We start from the raw sequence: 20,364 nt of genomic DNA on the forward strand, positions 1-20,364 counted from the left end.
TTTAGACCCCCTAGGGTATTATAGACAGTTGTTAATATTAGTGGCATACAGCATGGCAAACCTGCATGCCCTGACATGTTAACAAGTGTTTGCCTAGTTTACCTGGTAGAGAAAATATCTTAAATGATTGAACAAATGTTTTAGAATGCTAGCATGCACGGTGGTTCCAGGGTGAGGTTTAACAGTCTGGGGAAGCATTTCCATTTCAATTGGATTCTGATAACATATTTAACTACTCCGCCAGCTAATTAAACTGCCCTGCCTTTCTAAAGGGAGAGGCATTTGTGAACAGTAGCCTTTCTTGTTAAGCACTGTTGTGGATGGTAAAACCCTTCTTAAAAGGAAGAAATGGCTGTACTTACAGGGGGTTTCAGCAGGGTGATTTTGCAGCCAGGTAAGTCCCATGTTCCTATGCTCTTGGATGGGGAGAGGGGAAAGTCACTTCTGGGTTCTTTGGAGGGTCTGGCTTCCCCTTAGCATGGGCAGGGTTCCTGGTAATTGCAATACAGGAAGCAAAACTCCCTCGTTCAAGATCAGCAGTCAGTGACTCCTTGTTTCTGAGCCCTACCACTCCCTCTGCAGAATTTTTTAGGGGAAAAAAGGAGAATAGAGCATGAGAGGAGGAAGGGGAGGGGGAGGAGAAGTTGGGAAGACACACATGCGGTAGAAGTGGTACAAAGGCAAAAACCAGCTGCCATCGAGTCGTTCCAACTCATGGTGACCTCACATATGTCAGAATAGAACTGCTCCTTAAGGTTTTCGTGGGCTGATTTTCTGGAAGTAGATCGCCAGGCCTTCCTTTGGGAGAAGGACATCAATGCTTTATTCCTGTTTCACATTGGGAAAGATGGGCCCCTGTGCCAAATGCTGCTTCACTAGTACCTGCCCTCAGGAGGAAGGAAGTGGGCAGATTGGCAACCGTTGAGCCCCTGGTTTATTCCTTACAAATCCATGTGAGGCAATCATACCCTATACCCGTTGCCATCAAGTCGATACCAACTCATAGTGACCCTGTAGGACAGAGTAGAACTGTCCCATAGGGTTTCTAAGGCTGTAATCTTTATGGAAGCAGACTGCCACAGCTTTCTCCCTTGGAGCGGCTGGTGGGTTCAAACCATTGACCTTTTTGGTTAGCAGCTGAGTGCTTAACCACTGTGTAACCAGAGCTTCTGGAGGTAATCATTAGGGCCCCCATTTTGCCTATGAGATGCAAAGAAGTTCATTTCCCCAAGATTCACATAGCTAGGAAAGTTAGAACCTAGTCTGGGATTCAAAGTCAGGCTTTTCATGCTCCATTTTACTGGGATTGGCCAAGGGATCATGCAACTACCAGCCTTCTTTTTCGTTTCCTGGTGGTCATGGGGACGTGAATGAGGCCTCAGGATCCTTTTCAACACAGTGATCTAGGCGCCCCTGCCAATCAGTAGATACTAACGTGGTTATGCCTGTTCTTCATTCCATCACCGTATATCATGATGCGTTCCCTCTGCAAGAAGACTTTCCCATTGGGGTATCCGCATACACAACTTTTACAGGAGAATGAGTGAAGAGAGGAAGATTAACTTGGTGACTGCAGTGTGAAAACGTAGCCAGTCTCAAATTTTCTAAATTAAAATAAAGTTATTTTGGGAAGGACCATTTAAAAATCTACCAATGATGGCAATGATAGAGAGTGCTTCTTGTTCTGGATAGAAGTGTTGACCCAATGTCTAGGCCAGTTTAAAATCCTAATCTAGCATCCATGTTTATTGGTAGGAATTTACCAGACACTTACCTTGGGGCAGGTTTTACTAAATGGAGGGCTTGGAGTTGAAGACATTGGAAGACAGAGGCTGTCAGAAAAGTAAAATGTGGAAAGAGTGGTTGGTGTTTAGCTAGAAGGTATATAGATACAGCTGGACATGAAGGAAGGGAAGTTACAGGTACCAGGAATCATATGAAGTTGATGCTTAAGGGAGTTTTTTGGGGGGCTATTTTCAACAAGTGTTGATGTGGGTGTGTCTATAGTTAACACTTTTGAGAGGCTGTCTGAAAAAAACCGGTTAACAACTTTGTGGGTGTAGACTCTCAAATAATTCAATCATTGCTTCTCTGTTTCAGATTTCAGGTCACATCATGTTGTGTTAACTATGGCAATAAAAAATCACTTCATTAATCAACAGTAAAATTGAATAACAATTTTATTTTACTCCACCAGGTGAACCCACTGGCCCCCAACGTGAACGTTGGTACTGTTTAATAGTTTTCTATGAAAAGTTCCACGTGTGCATGGTTTTCTACCTTAGAACATGTGATGTGAGTGACTGTAGAATTTAAAATTTTTAATTCTTTAGTTTATGCAAGTTTGTCTTAGCTAGTGCAGCTGTAGCACAAATACCACAAATGGGTGGCTTTCGAGAATGGAAATTTCTTTTTTCCAGAGTTCTGGGGGCTGAAAGTCCAAGTGAGGGTCCAGCCTGTGTGATCCCTTCCTGATTGGTAGCCCCGGGTGCTCCTCGTTTTCCTTGGTTTTTGGCGATCCTCACATTGGCGTCAGTCTACACCAGTATATGCCTGTCTCTGTCTGATCTGCTCTTTCATAACTCAGAAATGTTTAGGTTTAAGGTCCACCCTACACTGATAGGACCTCAGCTGGTTGATTGATTAGATTGCACTGTGGCAGGTGATCTGTTCTACTCCAGGCCAACCGATTTAATCTCATGGTCATATCAGAACAGCATATGGACAGGATTTCAATCCGTATTTTGGGTAGACACAATTCCATCCATCACAAACTTGTATTTTGAAGGCAAACGCAATGGTCTCCTTGTAGGGCTCACTTCCTTGGTCAATAGCACCTGCAGCCACTCATGCCAGAAAACTGGGCATGTCTTTGCTAATTCCCATCTATTGCCTTTCCTGGGTAACAAAGCTCTAGCTATTCTACCTTGAGGAACCCTATGGCAGAGTGATTAAGCACTTGGCTGCTAACTGAAAGGACACCTGTTCAAACACCCCAGTTGCTCCATGGGAGAAAGAAGTGGCAGTCCGCTTCCATGAAGATTACAGCCATGGAAAGCCCATGGGGCAGTTCTGCTATGTCCTATAGGGTCTTTATGAGTCAGAATTGACTCCAGTGGGATATCTCTCACATATGTCCATTTCCCTACTCTAGGCCAGGGATTTAGTCAAAGCTTCTATTCCCTTCCTGGATTACTGTGCTAATACTCGTCTACGTGCAAGCATGGCATTTCTCTGTCTCAGACCTGATATAACTTTCTGTTACACTTAGAGTTCACTGTTAAACTTGGAATTCAAATACTTTTCTGATCTGAAAGGTCTGGTGTGTTCATCTATCTTCCTCTTCAACTTCCTTTTCACACTCACTGTCTCACCCACCCTCTGTTCTCCAGTCACACCTCCATCTTTCAGTTCTCCCAGGGCTCCAAGCTCTTTTCTACTGTTTCTTCTGCCTGGAATACTCTTTTCTCCGCTTTTGAGATCCCCCTAGTGCAGGTCTCAGCTTAAATGCCACTTTCTCTGGGATGCCTTCCTGATTGCCCCTGCATCTCTCGAAGCACTTGGCTTTTTGGTCTATCCACTTATCAAAGTTGATGTGATTATTTAACGTTGTCACCCACTCTAGATGAAAAGACCCAGGAGGCAGAGGTATGTTGGCTTTGTTGACCTATCATAGTTGCCTATAACAGTTTCTGGTACCTTCCAAAGCACTCCATATGTGTTCAACATCAAAGGTTGCCTACGGTACATTACACTCATGAAGGGCAGGTTACACATGTTTTCTGAAAGTCACCTTTGGCAGCTGAAATGACTTCCATACATAGACATTAAATTTCACGTCCACTCGTTAGTGCTTACTATGAAAATGAATATCTAATAAACTGCAATTAGTGCAGTTACATTGTTTCCAGGCTGTCGCCTTAGTAGTAATTGCTCTAAAGCCCGGAGACTTTACAAGCGGACAGTGCTAATGGTTCATGCAGGCAAGCTTCCTTCTAAGGTAGGATCTCAAATGAAGACTTAAATTGTGCGTTCTCTGTGGGAAACAATATCACATGGTGGAACCTTTTCAGAAATACACCACAACGTGTAGAAGCTGGAGCTGATTGTAGCTATATTCCTTGTCCATTCTTTCAAGTCGTTGAATGTTGGGGGTCTGCTCCAGATTGGTCATTATTGGGCACCTTAACCATGGCATATAGTAAATCGGGTTCTGTGAAGTCAGAAGTATCAGGCCACTAGACAAACATGCGGCTTTTAAAGCTTTATGCATTAGGTGACTGGGAAATCTAACGAAGTAAAAGTGAATTTAGCCCGGACTCTGCTGTGACTGCTTAACTCTAAATTGTGAGTCCCTGGAAGCTAGGACCTTGCTTAGTTCATCTCTGGACTTCAGCTTCTAGCATAGAAGCTGTGGTTGGCCTGGTAAAGGGCTCATTGCGTGGAATGGCAAGTTTCCTGGCCCTTTGACATCACGCTGTACCGATAAAGCATATTGCAGAATGTCGTGCTTTGCAATACTTCCGTATGCGGGAACTAGTTCGTAAGGAACCTTTAACTGAGTTCACGGTGTTTTTTTTTTTTTCTTTTCTTTTGGGTGGTGGGGTGGGGCATAATTAAGACACAGACAAAACCCAAACCTGTTGCTGTATAGTTGATTCCAACTCATGGCGACCCCATGTGTTACAGAGTAGAACTGCTCTAGAGGGTTTTCTTGGCTGTGATCTTTTTATTATTATTATTGTGCTTTAGGTGAAAGTTTACAGCTCAAGTTATACACATATTGTTTTGTGACATTGGTTGCAGTCCCCACAATGTGACAGCACACTCCTCCGTTCCATCCCGGGTTCCCTGTGTCCATTTGTCCAGTTCCTGCCCCTTTCTGCCTTCTCATCCTGCGTCTGGACAGGAGCCGCCCATTTGGTCTCGTTTATCTGATTGAACTAAGAAGCATGTTCCTCGTGTGTATTATTTTTTGCTTTGTAGTCCTGTCTGATCTTTGTCTGAAGAGTGGGCTTCGGGAATGGTTTCAGTTCTGGGTTAATAGCATTCAGGGGTCCCTCCAGTCTCTGTCAGACCAGTAAGTCTGATCTTTTTACATGAATTAGAATTCTGTTCTACATTTTCCCCTGCTCTGCCTGGGACTCTGTTGTACTCCCTGTCAGGGGGGTCATTGGTGGTAGCCGGGCAACACCTAGTTCCTCAGGTCTCAGACAGGTGAAGTCTCTGGTTCATTTCTTGGCTGTAATCTTTACAAAGCAGATCACCAGGCTTTTCTTTTGCAGCACTGCTGGGCCGGCTGGAACCACCAGTTTTTCGGTTAATAGTTGAGAGAAAACCATTTGCTTCACCCAGGGACCTATAGGTAGGACATTTGTGATTTATTCCTCCCTCACTGCCCGTTGTCATGTACACCTTGATGACTACTGTTCATTTTTCCTTGTCCCAGCCCCGAGTGTCATTGGCCTTGGGTTGAACAAAGATTATGAGAGATAAATATTTTCATGTCAGCCCCGAGATCTCTTATTAGGTCAGTGTTTAGTTTTTTCTAAGGCTGACATTTATTGATGGGATTCTTATTAAATTAAAAGAAAATGGCTGTAGTTTTCACAATGATATGAAATTGATTTTTTTTTAAAGTAATCTGTAGTTAAGAAATAATAATACAGGGTCCCAATCAAACCAGACCCGTAGCTGTCAAATCAACTCCAATGCATAGTGTCCCTATAGGACAAAGTAGAACTGCCCCATAAGGTTTCCAAGACTGTAATCTTTATGGAAGCAGACTGCTACATGTTTCTCCCACTGAGCGGCTGGTGGGTTTGAACCGCTGACCTTTTGATTTGCAGCCAAGTGCTTAACCACTGCACCACCTGGGCTTCTTAGGGTCTCAATAAGCAAGCCTAATTCTAGCAGTATGATTTACTCATTCTAAAACATTTCTAGTTACTGATGACCCTTTTTTTTTTTATTGTGGTAAATATATATGTAACAACATACTTGTCATCCAATAATCTTCACATGTACAGTTCAGTGACGTTAATTACGCTCATCGTGTTGTTTAGCCATCACCCTTGATACCTTGTTCACCACTTTTTACTTTACTTGGCTTTGCTTTTACATATGAAAAGTGTATTTTTAGTTGAAGTGGTTGCAGGGTTTTAATTCTTACATGTATGAGCTGAGTTGGAGTATAATACATTCTCACACTAGCTGCATAATTTATACCATAAACAGTTGGATCTAACAACAACAGCGTTTTACTATTAAGTTATTATTTTGTCTTTAAATTGTTTCACTTCAAAGTAAATTCAGTTCATGAATTAGCCAATGGCATTCTCTACAGTGGCAACTCCTTTATCTCTCTTTTCCCTAATCCCACTTCCGCCTAACATACGAGAAGACACTTTCATAGACAAGGTTTAGGCCTGGGGATCTGAAGGAACTAGCCAACAGGAAAGGAGAGCACAGCCCTGGAATATCCAATTCCTAAAGTAAGATCAGTCTGGGCTAAACTGAATAGTAGAATAGAAAAAGTAGCCTGGGTGGTGCAAACAGTTAAGCACTCAACTACTAGCTGAAAGGTTGGTGGTTTGAATCCACCAGAGGTGCCTCGGAAGATAGGCCTGGCGATTTGCTTCGGAAAGATCGCAGATCAGGAGGCAAGTGACTGGTGAGTTAAGAGCCCTAAATATGGTCTAAGATAAAGAATTACCTGCCTTCTGATTTTTCACGTACCAAACTTCAGGCTTTGTTTGGAAGTCTTGGCTCCTGTTGTACAGTATATACTTGGAATGTGTAATTAGCCAGAACTATACGGTATCAGTGGCTGAGCAGGACTTTATGGCACACATGTGTAACTGGGGTGACTAATATACCTTTTATTGTGTAGTTCCAAGCAGTTCACTAGATGATATTTTCCTCTTTTTTTTTTTTTTTTTAAAACCCTTCTCTAACATGACTCACTAGGGTTGTAGCGTCATTTTGGTTTTAAAATTGGGGAATCCAAACAGAAAAGTTGCTATGGCTGGAATGTGGAAGCTCAAGAGATGATTGGCGTAGAATGTTTAGTTTCTGCCATCTTTGAACTCCAGGAAACGTTTCCCACAGGCTTCAGTCTTCCGCTATTGTGGGTACCTGCTCCATTCACCTTGAATTGTGTGAAGATTTATCTATTTCTGCTGTATAAATAAAGCTATTAGGTTAGACACGCAGGGTGTACATTTATACTTTTGAGGCCATACGTAAAAAAAAAAAATTATTTTGTATAGTTAAAAGGAAGGTACGAGCACTGCTTTTGTGAAAATCCATTGTTTATTGAAAGATCAGTGGCATTTGTAACCTGGTTTCTTAAGACTAAACTCTTTAAAAGCAGTTCGAATGGCTGAAAAATACTCTCCGAAAGTATGCTGAAAACTTGTTTTTGTGCATATGAATTAGCAGCTGATGTGGGGTTTATCTCCACTATTAAATGCATTGTGGGAACATCGAAACCTCATCAAAATATAGCAGAAGTACTGTTTATTAATTTTTTCTTTTTTTTTTTTTTTTTAATGTTTATTTACTGAGCTGAGAGAGGCAATGACAGGTTTCCCTCCTTTAAGGAGCTTATGGTCTGGCAAAAGGAGACAAGTAGACCAGCAATTATGGTATTGGTACGCAGGTGCGTGGGGCTCCTGTGGAAGGACAACGTCGGGGCTGTTAACCAGCAGCGAGTGCATTAAATTGATTACTCAGACCAATCATTACGGTTGTTTCTTCCCTGTTCTGCTGTCTCTCAGTACATAAACTTCTTTCACGTGACTAAGCCGTCTGAAATATCCCAAGTTCAATTGGCTATTATGTAAAAAGATTCATGTAAATATCACTTTTGAGAGTATGGGAGAATTCAGGATTGAATTAATTAAGTTCAAAGGTCTTAATTACTAGATAGAAAAGACATTGGCGTATCTTGAATTCCTATCAAATACCGAGTACTTTGAAATTAGAAAGTAGAAGAAAAGCTTTCTAAGAATAGCTAGTTCTTAAACTACAGTTAGCGTGTGCTTATATCTCAGGCCTTATCCTTACAGGGACTGTCAGACCTCTTGGGGAACTGTCCCCTGCAGATGCTCCCTCAGGCCAGCTTACCTGTGTTAAGACAGGTTGGTCAGCTGAGGAAACAGAGTTAAGAGTTGCTGTTGCTCCCATCTTCAAGATTCAAGATTTCAAGTCAGATAAGTCTGACTTTGCAGGATCGTGAATATCTTTATTCTAGGGAAGGTACTGCCTGAATCCAAGGAATGAATGGTCTTTTGTCCTTTGTTCCAGGGGAAGATGTAATCTCTAGGAAGGCAAGCTGGGATACCTATAAATCTTTTTGAAATCAACGTGACACACCGTGAAAAAACGGTATCTCTACCAACAAAACATTTTATTTTGATAAACTGGCTTTGGGAAATGTTAGTTCCGACGTTTCTTTGGTGGTTTGGTAAGGTGCTAGTGCTAGTGCCAAAGTAGGTAACAGCTCATTTTTCCATTAATGTTTCGCCATAAAACGCACTGCCGTCGAGTCGATTCCGACTCATAGCGACCCTATAGGACAGAGTAGAACTGCCCCATAGAGTTTCCGAGGAACGCCTGGTGGATTTGAACTGCCGACCTCTTGGTTAGCAGCTGTAGCACTTAACCATGATGCCGCCAGGGTTTCACCATAGGAGTTACATTTCCCTACCCATCTAGTCAGTTATACCTGTGGCTTTTGCCCTAACTTGTTGGGTTCTCATGACTCCTGAATTGCAAATAGATTATAGAGGTAGCTGGGACTCTTCAACAGGATCTTTTCTCTTTGAAATGGAATGTTTTTTTCTGAATTGAAGGATGGGCTGAAAATCTGTTCTTAATATTAACTGGTTGCCATTGAATTGACTCCGACGTGTGGCCCATGTGAAGTGTTTCCTGGAGTTCAAAGATGGTAGAAACTAAACATTTTATTCCAATCACCCTTTGAGCTTCCTCATTCCAGCCACAGCAACTTTGCTGTTTATATTCCCCAATTTTAAAACTCAAATGATGCTGTAACGCTAGCAAGTCATGTTAGAGAAGGGTTAAAAGGATCATAGATTTATGGCAGCTTGGTAACCTATCACTTATCATTCTGCTAGCCTTCACACAGCGCTTGGCCTGTAATTGCTCAGTGTGAACTAATGCATTCATCTTTGAGGCTATTCTACTTCTGGAGAGACTAAAAACCCATTACCCATTGCCATCAAGTTGATCCTGACTCCTAGCAACCCTATAGGACAGAGTAGAACTGCTTCATAGAATTTCCAAGGAGCGCCTGGTGGATTTGAACTGCTTACCTTTGGCTAGCAGCCGTAGTGCTTAACCACTATACCACCAGGGTTTCCCTGCAGAGATTAGCAGACATTAATTTATTATTGCATGTATGTAAACCAGTGTTTACATTTGTGGGGATCTTGGCCAAATCATTTCTTGGCTGATAAATGAGAATTATTTATTCTCTGTTGCTGTTCTGTCCTGTATGGTTAGATGGCTAGTAAATATGTCCCGAGAGCATGGCCTAAGAGTTTAGTTGTTGTCTCATTGTTTAGGAATACAGAAAAACTTTAATAAGAGGAATTAAAGATTTATATCAAGTCCTCCTCATAGACCCAGATACCCAAAAGTTGAGTGGTACAAATGTGGTGAGTAATATACTTTTGATCAGAGCTCTATCTTAAAAAAAAAAAAAAAAAATTCTTAATAGACGGCACCGCTATAAATCAGTCACAGTTCTAAGTATCAAAAAAACTGCTTGTGCTGCTGTGCAATTGCCTTGAAATCTTCAAAAGCTGGGATTTCTCTGTATCCCTTGCAGGCTTGCAAATGGAATCTGCAGGTCTACACTGAAGTAAACAACTGGGAATTCTTCTTGGAGGTGGGGTATAAGGAAACTGATAAGACTCTGATTAGGGACCCAAGGAATCCTCCTTTCAAACTCTGAGCTCATCTGGAATGTTTTTTATGAACTGAAGGATGGGCTGAAAAATCCGTCCTTAACATTAGCTAGTTGCTGTTGAATTGACTCTGAAGCATAGCGACCCCACGTGTGTCAGAGTAGAACTGTGCTCCGTAGGATTTTTACTGGCTGATTTTTTGGAAGTCCAAGGCACCTCTGGGTAGGCTCAAACCTCCAGCCTTTTGGTTAGCAGCCAAGATCATTAAACTTTTGCGTCACCCAGGAACTCTGTGTTTAACATTAGTGACCTGGGTAGTTTTCATTTCGAAGAAGGAAAACTACCTTCATCTGTGGATGAGCTTGCACACATCACAGGTGTAGGCCTCTGGAAATGAGGTGCTTAAACAGGTTCTGTAACCCGGCCCTTGCTAGATGGGTGACCCCTGATATTGTTGTCACAAGTCAGAGTCCTTAGTGTTCTCAGTGTCACCAAGCCAGTAACAAATATAATGTTTATATTAAGAGGCTGTTAAGTCATATAAATGCTTATTTGAGGGATTATTGTCTTTTCCAGTTCTCTGTTCCATTCTTTTCTGGATATATCTAAGCAGTTTGACACTTCTGCTAACACTTTATTGGATTTGTGACCTGAAATATTTTAGTGAAATTTATACCTGTGCTACCTGTAACTGTGCCTTTCTATTTTTTTTCTCTACTTAAATAGGTCTGCTTTTCCAGAATAGTCCTAGACTTTCCTTTCTTCTTAAAACCTCATCATTTTGGCCTTTTTTTCTTTTTTTTACTGGAAACGTGGTCACTTTTTTAACCAACTCAATTTATATAACTGGCTCTCTGAGTTTTTACTGAAACCAAAATAAAACTTCAAAGAAACTGCAGAGGCTCAAGCCTCCCTCCTCTCCCTTTTAACTAACACCTACTGCTGTTTATCTTGGAAATAATTTCATGTTGATTTGATGAAGCATGTAGTTAAGCGTTAATGGAGACCGATGCCAAGCTTCTGAACGTTCTGGAGTCATCCTTAATATTCTTTGTTGTGTGTTTGATACCAGTGCTCTATGGAGTCCATGGGTGCTAGCAGTAAAACTGTTTTCTTGACTCCAAATAATCTCAACTGAATGGAGCCACAACCATTTCAAACCTGAACTTGACCCACCTTTTCATCTTCATCTACCTCTGTCTCTTCCTCCTTTCTTATGGCACCTCCAGCTTATCAGCCTGTGTTTCTAGCATCATTAACTGTTCATAAGTGCTGATACATATCTGTTGTGTGGCATAAATTATATGACTATTGATTGATTATGAATTGTATTGAAATATTGTGGTTAGTTGCCATCGAGTCAACTCCAACTCATAGTGACCTTATGTATAAACAGAATAAATGTTGCCCAGTCCACCGCCATCTTCATGATCGTTGGTGTATTTAAATAGAGATGTGACTTAATAATAAGTTTTCAAAGAAAACTTTGTAGATTTTTTTTTTTTTTTTTTGAGAATAAACTATTATCACTATTTTCTATTCAACTTTGGTTACCTTGGGTAAACTTTTAATATCTTTCCACTCAGAAGGAGAATTGGTTTAATGCTTGCCACGTTTTAGCCAAGTAAAAAGCCAGTTAGCTGGGTTCATCCAATTAAAAAAACCCCATTGCCACTGAGTTGATTCGGACTCATAGCGACCTCATAGGACAGAGTAGAACTGCCTCAGAGTGTTTCCAAGGCTGTAATCGTTACAGAAACAGATTGCCACATCTTTCTCCCTCGGAGTGGCTGGTAGGTTAGCAGCTAAACGCTTAACCACTGTGCCACCACCAGGGCTTCAATAGAAATTATAAATGAATTGGGAAATGAAGCCATATAGCTCTTGCTCTTTGCCCGAATAAGAAGCATGTGACTCATTGCTACACACTGCCTTCAACTCTTTCTGAAAGATGGTATGACAGACATACATGAAATATGAAAATATAAAAACTCTTCTTATTCATTATGTCTTTTCTCATTCAACCATGTTAGAGATCACCAAACTCGGGGTCCAAATGAAATAAGTCAAAGTTAGTGCAAGTGACAGAAGGCAGTGTATTCAGTGGTAACCGTTTGACCTCACACCTCCCTTGTGGCATAGGCATCAGTTTCCTGAAGGCCAAGCTGAGATAGCTGGAGGCCATCTGTCTTCATTACAGCCTCAGTTATCTTCCTTCCAGGGCTTTGCAAAGAAAAGCTGGGCCCCTTAGGGCCCCAGTTAGGAATTTAGATATGGGTACCACCTGAGAATCTGATACTGTCCTTTTACGGTTGGGAACACAAGCATAAAGTAAAGAGGCAAGACTCTACTAGCCCCAGATTACCTGGGAGAGCCTGGATTCCCCCTAAGATCTGTGAATTTTCCAGAGCCTCGTTACTGATCACTCTAGTCATGTGGGGGCGTTTGTTTTTTCTCTTCTTTAGTCTGTAGTCTTATGGTCGGGACTGATTATGTTGTTGTTGTTAGTAACTGTTGAGTTGACTCTGACTCATGGGAACTTCATGTATACAGAATGAAATGTTGCCCAGCCCTGCGCCATCTTCATGATTGTTGGCCAATACCTGTGGATGTTTGCTGCTGTTACTGCTCCTTCTGAGTCATGCATATCAGCAAATGAAGGGCCTGAAGGCTTTACTTTGTCTGCCTCATTGAGGTCAACTCTATTTTGAGGAGGCAGGTCTTCCTCAGTCATATTTTGAGTGCCTTCCAACCTGGGGGACACATCCTTGAGCACCATACTAGACAGTATCCTTTTGTGATCCATAGGGTTTTCATTGGCTGATTTTTGGAAGTAGATCTCTAGAACTTTCTTCCTACTCTGTCTTAGCCTGGGAGCTCTGCTGAAACCTGTCCACCATGGGTGACCTGGCTGGTATTTGACATATCAAGTGCCATAGCTTCCAGCGTCATTGCAACATGCAAGCCACCACAGTACGACAAACTGACAGACAAGTGGTGGAGTGATTATAAAGACATAATTTTAAACAACTGCTAAATAAAAATACCGTTTTGTGGTTTCACTTTTAAGTTGGTAACATAAACCGGTATTAAATAGAAAGTGAAACTATGTAAAGATTTATTGAATTTGTTGTTGTTGAGAATGTAGACAGAAAAACATACCCCAATTCAACAATTTCTGCATGTACAATTCAGTGACATTGATTACGTTCTTCAAATTGTGCAACCCCTCTCGTCCTCTTTGTCCTAATTGTTCCTTCGCAATTAATGTCAACTCCACTGCCCCCTAAGCTCCTGTCTTACCTTTTCTGTTGTTTTTGTCAGTTTGATCCCATATACCAAACCCATTGCCATTGAGTCAATTTCTTCTTATAGGAACCCTATAGGACAGAGTAGAACTGCCCCACAGAGTTTCCAAGGAGCATCTGGTGGATTCGAACTGCCAGTATGACCCAAGCCTTTTGGTCCACGTTCCATCGTCTTAACCTGCCTGAACATTTCATTGAATGTGGAAAATTAATTCGTTGCTTTTACTTGGCGTAACTTTTCTTAAAGAAAAACAAGCAGTTGCCGAGTCAGTTCCGACTCTTGGCTATCCCGTGTGTGTCAGAGTAGAGCTGGCCTCCGTGGGGTCTCCAGTGGCTGGCTTTTTAGAAGGAGATCCCCAGACCTTTCTTCTTAGGCACCTCTGGGTGGACTCAAACCTCCAGCCATTCAGTTAGCTGCCAATCATGTTAACCGTTTGCACCACCAGGGTCTCCAATTTTTCTCTTGCTTCTTTAAATGAGACTGTACTGTTGGAACATGAATGTTTTCATAGGTCTGCCCGAGACCCAGGGTGGAGCCAGCATGCATAGCGGCAGGTTCCTTTGAGCCCTGTGTGCCCCAGCTGTCACGGACGCTCCTTCCTTGAGCCCTGTCGGCCGCACTGGGTGCTCTGGTCCAATACACGAGAACAAAACGGAGGCTCTGATGGGGACCTGCGGGATTCAGGGGCAAGGCTGCAAAAAATGATGGAGCCAGAGTGCAAACTTGGACTTTCCTGAGACTCAGACTTAAGCATTTTATTTTCATTTTTGACTAAGTCAGAGTCTCTTCATTAACAGACTGAACTATGCTGAGGGCTCCCCCAAAACGCACGGTGTGCCGCATTTTAAATATAAGAGGTTATCTCCAGAGGAAAACCCTTCTGTCTCTCCCACTCGGTGGCACTTCGTATGCTTTCTTGAGTGGCAGAGAAATAGTAAAATCACTTTTAGATGCTATCCTAGTAGTCTGCTCCCTGGAGTAAAGTATCTTTGAGGCACCGTTAATGGTTTTAGCAGTTATTATAAACTGCGGTGAATATGTAGTTTCTTTTTAGATTCTATCAATGACTCAGTTTTTAACCAAAAGACAGGGAGAGGTAGAAAAATGTTTCTTATGCCTCCATATCTACAGTGAGCGGGTGAGCGTGGTCCTGCGGCTGTGTCTCCTCCTAAGTGCTAATGTCAGGACTTCTCGTTTAAGGAGGGGATTTGGTGATTGCACACACATTTGCGTTGCCATTAGTCTAATTAATGATATGTTTAAACCGAAAAGCCAAACCCATTGCCATGAAGTCACTTCCGACTAATAGCGACCCTATAGGGCAGAGTAGAACTGCCCCATAGGGTTTCCAAGGAGCACCTGGTGGATTCGAACTGCCCACCTTTTGGTTAGCAGCTGTAGCACTTAACCACTACGCCACCAGGGTTTCCATTAAGAACCTGTGAATTCTACACATTATAACTTTAAACAACAACAACAAAAATGTTAACGTTATTTGTAGCAGTTCGTTCTTCCTCAGTGTATTAATATCGCACTGGAGTGGAGGTCTAGAAAATAACATATCAACTCAGTTAAGAAAATAAAAGTAAGAAAATTTTCCTTCTAAAAACAGATTTTTTTTGGAGGTAGGTGTGATATCTTTAGGTAAATGAAAACATACTTGTAAAGTGACATTTTTACAAGCCCTCGTATCCCCATCAATTTGTGCATTTATTAAAAATCTGGGTATGAGAGCAGGTCATGTGTATAAAGGGAGCGAGAACATTCTGGGGCATCTGTAGCATACTGCCTCCAGCATCCGTACGTGGCATGTGACCAAAGGACACCCTAGGAGAACTACCTGGGCTGAAATCTTTGTTCTACCTCTTCTTTATGTCTACCTGGCCTGGGTAAATTCCTTCCAGCTTCTGAGCTTCAGTTACGTTGGATCTAATTTACACTGTTGATGTCTGTGTTTTACCCCATGTTATTAGCTCAGCAGTTAAGTGCTCAGCAGCTAACCTAAAGGTTGGCAGTTCCAACCCACCCTGTGGCTTTGTGGAAGAAAGACCTGGCGATTCGCTCCTGTGAAGATTTTAGCCTAGAAAATCCTATGGGGCAGCTCTACTCTGTCACATAGGATCACTGAATTAAAAATCGACTCAACAGCACGCAACATTGTAAGGATTAGCCAAGCTCATAGTAGCCTTTCAGTAAGTGGTGGTTGTCACTCTTATTCCCCTCCCCTCTAATCTAGATCCTTGTTTGTTTCCTTCATAACATTTATGAGAAGTGTAATTATTTTGTCTGTGAATTTGTCTTGTTCATAGACTCTGTCTTACTGCATGATCTTAATGTTGTGAACCCATCTTACTTGGTGTGACTGTTTTGGGTCAGCTCACATGTCTAACTGGATATAAACTTATAAGAATATTTGTAACTTGGAGAAATCTGCATTCCCTAACTGCCTTTCCCACTTTGCTTTAAAATCTTTCTGTTAAAGGTCTTTGAAAAGTGACATTTCCTCTGGAGCCTGCACATTTTGGCTGAGGCCATTGGGTAGCACCTACCTTCTGTCACTTAATGTTGTTTGGATTTCTGAATGTTGGATCCTTACTTAGGTTAAAGTTCTGAACCCACAAGGTGCTGACCACTGGATCTGAGGGCCTTTAAATCCGGAGGCTCACAGTGTGAGAAGGCGACGTAGTATCTATAAAGACCAGGGATCCTGACTTCATGAGTACCGACAACTACGTGATGTTTCCACTTGAGATAACCTGTTGTCGTCGAGTCAACTCTGACTCATAGTGACCCTATTGGACCTAGTAGAACCGCCCCATAGGGTTTCCAAGGGTGTAATCTTTACTGCCACATTTTTCTCCCACGGAGCAGCTGGTGGGTTTGAACTGCTAACCTTTCGGTTAGCAACCAAGCACTTAACCGCTGCATGCCAGGGCTTCTGTTCATTTGAAATAAAAGGTTGAAAAATATAGAAGTTATCATGCCTTTATTCAATTATGGGAGAAATCAGTTGAATACCAGGTTGCCGATAGGTGTTCATTCTTTATACTCTCAGGCTTTGGAGACTGAGCTGAAGCTGTAAATCTGCTTCTTCAGAAGAGGCTAGTGGTTGGGCAGTCAACTTTGATGTGGCCGGTGAACCTCCTGGGGCAGCACTTAAGCCAGCCGTGGAGGAAATAACCGCTCAGGAAAAAAGCAAAACAAACCTAGTTGCTGTCGAGTTGGTTCTGACTCACGGCAGCCCCACATGCGCAGAGTAGAACTGAGCTCCCTACAGTTTTCGAGGCTGTGACCTTTAGAAAGCAGACCACCAGGTCTTTTTTTGGAGGCTCCTCTAGGTAGGCTCAAACTACCAGGCTTTTGGTTAGTAGTGAGGCACTTAACCATCTGTGCCACCCAGGGGCTGAACTGCTCAGTGTGATTTAAGAAATTGTATCTCTTTCGGTATTAGGCAGTGGCAGGAATGAAGTATGGTCATATCAATGCGCTGACATTTCCTAAATAAATTCATGTTCCAGGTTTATTCAAAAGAATCAATAGACTTCATGTTATGAGAATCATGGAATAAATGTATTGCAGAGGATTTGGAAAATCTTTAGCAATTTATGTGTTTTATTAGCAATGCCTCAGTCTTTTCTGGAAAAGGACGCTGATAACTTGGAAAAATTGTGAATCTCTGCGGCACAGATTGGCCAATAGCCCCCCAGTTGTGAGGCTCCCTCTCTCTCATTTTCAGTTGCTTATGGGATTATCTCAGTTCAGACTTGTACATTCCAGATCTGGGGTAGTGGACAGATGGTTCATGCTAGTCAGTATTTTGGAAGATGTATTTTAGACAGTTCTTGTAGACACGTCAGAATTCTCACTTTGGCTATAAATGCAGCCATTCCTTTGCACATCCTTAAATTTAGACCACTGCTTGTAAACTGTTGTCATAAAAGGACCTATTTCCCCATCCAGTATCTATTATGTGGAGAAAATGCCCAACAGGGGTGTGCTTCATGGAAGCCTGTGTGTGAGCTGAGTCTGTTCATTTGATGTGAAAACAATCGTGTCCTACTTTAAAATTAAAGATTTCTTTTTTTCCCCATGGTATACTGTTGCTGTGTATGGTAGATAAGGATTTTGTAACTAAAATTGATTTCTCACTATCAGTCGTATACATGGCAGCCCGCTCTGAATCATGGCAACCCAATATACAACAGCACAAAACATTGCCCAGTCCTGTGCCACCTTCATGATCATTGCTATGCTTGGGTCTGTTGCTGTGGCCAATGTGTATTTTGGGTGTCTTCTAACCTAGGAGGCTCATCTTCTAGCATTATATTGAAAAATATTCTGCTATGATCCATAGGGTTTTCATTTGCTAATTTTCATAGCTAGTTGTCAGGCCTTTCTTCCTAGCCTTAGTGTAGAAACTCCTCTGAAACCTGTCCATCTTGGGTGACCCTGCTGCTAGCTGAAATATCCATGGCACAGCTTCCAGCATCATAGCAACGCACAAGCTATCACAGTAGGACAAACTGACAGGCAGGTGGTGGATAGCTGACTATGCTGCGTAAATTTAAATGTGAGGTTACTTCAGCAGAACCATTGAAAAGTATCTGCTTCAGCTCTAGCTGGACATTAGCCTGGGGTATGATGGTGTTTAATAAGCATTAACATAAGATGGTTCAATGTTGATTCAACCACTGAATGTGCTTATTGCATAAACACTAGAGTTAATAAATCCAAGTTCAAACTCAGAAGGACAGGAGGTAATGTGCTCCATTGTAGAATGTGTGACTTCCAGCCCACAGTGTTGCCATGTGTCCTAAGCCACAGTTATAGGTGCTCACATGAAACAAGATGGCGCCTGATGACTCTTTTCTTAACTCCATACTTTGCTAAAACTACACTCCACTTTGCAATTATGCTAGCTTTTAAAGTGCTTTACATGTTGGTGTACCTGTCTCAAGGCTCCTTGGTTATGTTTTTGCTTCATATACTACCATTCCCTAGGCTCCAACTGAAAAAAGCCCGTTGCCGTTGGTTGAGTTGATTCCGACTCATAGCAACCCTATAGGACAGAGTAGAACTGCCCCATAGGGTTTCCAAGGAGCAGCTGGTGGATTCCAACTGCTGACCTTTTGGTTAGCAGCTGAGCTCACAACCACTGCGCCACAGGCTCTACCATCTCTCAATTATAGAGGAAAGTGGAGTGAGAAAAACAGTCATCAGGTGCCATCTTGTTTAAGTATTAAAATATACATACCTCCCATATTAAATATAATTAAAAAAAAAAAAAAACCAGGTGCTGATGAGACGATTCCAACTCATGGTTACCCCATGTGTGTCAGAGTAAAGCTGAACTCCAAAAGGGCTTTTCAGTGGCTGTGAAGTAGATCACCAGGCCACCTCTGGGCCTACTGAAATAGTCCAGTGCTTAACCATTTGTATCACCTGGGGACTCCTAAATATAACTTCACTATAAATCTGTGTGAGTTGTAGAAACTAGTTGGGATAACTATTATTGAAGACAGTTGCCACTTACGAATTAAATTGAAGATTTCCTTTTTGCATTTTGGATATACTATTTTATTTTTTGAGATCTCAACCTTTAGGCTTTCCAGGACCCTTGTGAGCTCAGACGATTTTGCTCTGTCCTTGCAAGGCCAGTCGTTGGAACCATCCCCATTCCTGGCTCTGCCTTGCTTCACCTCTGGGCAGGTATAACCTGTGTGAGCCCAGTAACTCTCCTGACAGCCTTCTTTTTCTCTTGCTTTCACCCAGAAGTCAATTTGGCCAGAGGTAAGCCATCTGCTCCTCCCTGGTGCATGCCTGTGGTGGTGAGTCAGGGTTTTATCTTCTGGATTGCAATGTTCTGGGTCTTCTGCCTGGTGGCTCCCTACTAAGCTGTGGGGCCAGTGAATGTCTGGATGGATGTGATTCACTGATGTGGAATTTGAAAAGCCAAACCGAGTTACTACTTCCATGAGATTTTTCCAGTCCTATTTAATCACTGTCAGGGCATTTTCCCATTTTCCCAACATGAATTTTTTTTTGCCTATGGAAAATCTTATGCTACATACAACCTCTTCATCTTTTTTAAACTTCACTTTAGACTCAAGCATATTTTGTATCATTGGCTTCCCCCCCCCGCCACCATATTCTAACATTTCATTGTCTTTTCTTGTGTTGCACCTTCCTGCTTCTTTAATTTTTCTTTAACCCACAACTTAATCTAAATCTTTTTTTCTTGATCATCGCTAAGGCAGCCTCTCATCCTAATGAGTTCTTAGGGTTTCCTACTGCTGAGGTTCACTTTTGCAAGTGCTGTCTTGTCCACCTGTATTAAATGCTTCTTCTACTTTGTTTTGATGTATGATCCAGGCAACTATAAATATAAGTGTGTTCCTTGATTGACTTGTCTATTGTGAAATTATCTGCATTGATTTCATAGTAACTATTAAAAATCAACAGAATTTTTTAATATGATTTTTTACAGCATCAGTACCTATTTTATATGAAGCAATTCATTTAGTGGTCTTGGCATATTCAAGTGATATAATACTCTAAACCCTAATAATTGGGAAATTTATGTGTTTGAGAGTAGATAGGGAGTCATATACCAAATGTACTGAGTTATTTTAACCTGAATTTTTGGTGTTCAAACAGTGGATATAAGAATTCTACTCTCTGTTAGCATTAGGTTTTGCTGCATAGAAGAGAAAATTAAAAAAATTATAGTGGTTTAAATAAGAGAGAAACTTAATTTTCTCTTACATAAAAAGTACAGAGATGGGCTCCAGGACTGATGTGGCAGTTTAGAGGTGTGATCATGGTTCCCAGCTCCTGTCTTTCAGCACTTTCAACCTCAGCATTGATTTCCATCCTCATGGTATAACGTGGATGCTGGGGCTCCATCCATCTTTGCCTAGCAGCAATAGGAAGCATGGATGAACAAAAGTTTTCTCAGAAGTACATGCAACACTAGCTCATACTTTGTTTGCTAGAACTTGGCAGTGCAATTGTAACAGATTTTAAGGGCACAAGCAGTTGGACATGAGAATAAAGTTGTGTGGTACAGGTTGGTCCTGAAGGAACTTCGTGTTCTCTGGGTGGATGGGTGGTTCTA

General features: G+C 41.8%; 1 protein-coding gene across 2 annotated transcripts in view; it reads left to right on the top strand.

Moving 5' to 3' along the window:
- The window catches only part of BASP1 (brain abundant membrane attached signal protein 1), a 70,988-nt gene that overhangs the window by 12,817 nt on the left and 37,807 nt on the right, over nt 1-20,364 (top strand). Inside the window, exon 1 of one of the 2 annotated variants that reach the window (XM_049861449.1) lies at nt 4,657-5,365. The exons of the other annotated variant lie outside the window; for it this stretch is intronic. The gene's annotated coding sequence lies outside the window, so the exon portion shown is untranslated. Of the gene's footprint in view, nt 1-4,656; nt 5,366-20,364 lie in introns of those variants that run through there. 2 annotated transcript variants of the gene reach the window in all.

Source organism: Elephas maximus, chromosome 2, assembly GCF_024166365.1.
Source record: "Elephas maximus indicus isolate mEleMax1 chromosome 2, mEleMax1 primary haplotype, whole genome shotgun sequence".
In the NCBI taxonomy this organism is placed as follows: domain Eukaryota; kingdom Metazoa; phylum Chordata; class Mammalia; order Proboscidea; family Elephantidae; genus Elephas; species Elephas maximus.